At 50.9% G+C, this 464-nt stretch overlaps 1 non-coding gene across 1 annotated transcript; it reads left to right on the top strand.

The window, feature by feature from the left end:
* Positions 1-201: 201 nt before the first annotated feature.
* LOC115068025 lies at positions 202-308 on the top strand. Its single transcript, XR_003847392.1, has one exon. It is a non-coding gene; the product is annotated as a U6 spliceosomal RNA (small nuclear RNA).
* Positions 309-464: the final 156 nt, after the last annotated feature.

Raw genomic sequence — 464 nt, 5'->3', positions numbered from 1 at the left:
ACAGCATGTTCAGAACCTGTGCAAACTCAATCAGACAAAAACCAGTATAGACCTGGGGAAATGGGCAGCAGGCCACAACTTTGGTGAGAAACTCTTGGCAGCTGATTACTGCTGGGTGAGGGAGAGTTGGTCTTCATAGGAGTGACGCTAGACAGGCTGAACAGGCCTTAGTGGATGAACTCGCATCGAGGGACATCTGGGGTGCTCACTTCGGCAGCACATACACTAAAATTGGAATGATACAGAGAAGATTATCATGGCCCCTGCGCAAGGATGACACACAAATCCGTGAAGTGTTCCATAGTTTTGAAAGATTGTTAAGAGCCAGGGCTGGTTCATGAACACAGGGAGGTGGAGGCTTCCAGGCCACTGGATGCTTGCTCATGTGAGCCTGTGGCAGTGGTGGCGTCGACTGTGGGACCCATGTCAGCTCAATTAAACAAGGGCCCAAAGGGGAGGTGAGA

Source organism: Nannospalax galili, unplaced genomic scaffold (assembly GCF_000622305.1).
Source record: "Nannospalax galili isolate Female #2095 unplaced genomic scaffold, S.galili_v1.0 Scaffold8568, whole genome shotgun sequence".
Taxonomy (NCBI): Eukaryota; Metazoa; Chordata; class Mammalia; order Rodentia; family Spalacidae; genus Nannospalax; species Nannospalax galili.
Note: the sequence above shows the minus strand (reverse complement) of the source record. Positions and strands in the feature narration are given on the sequence as shown.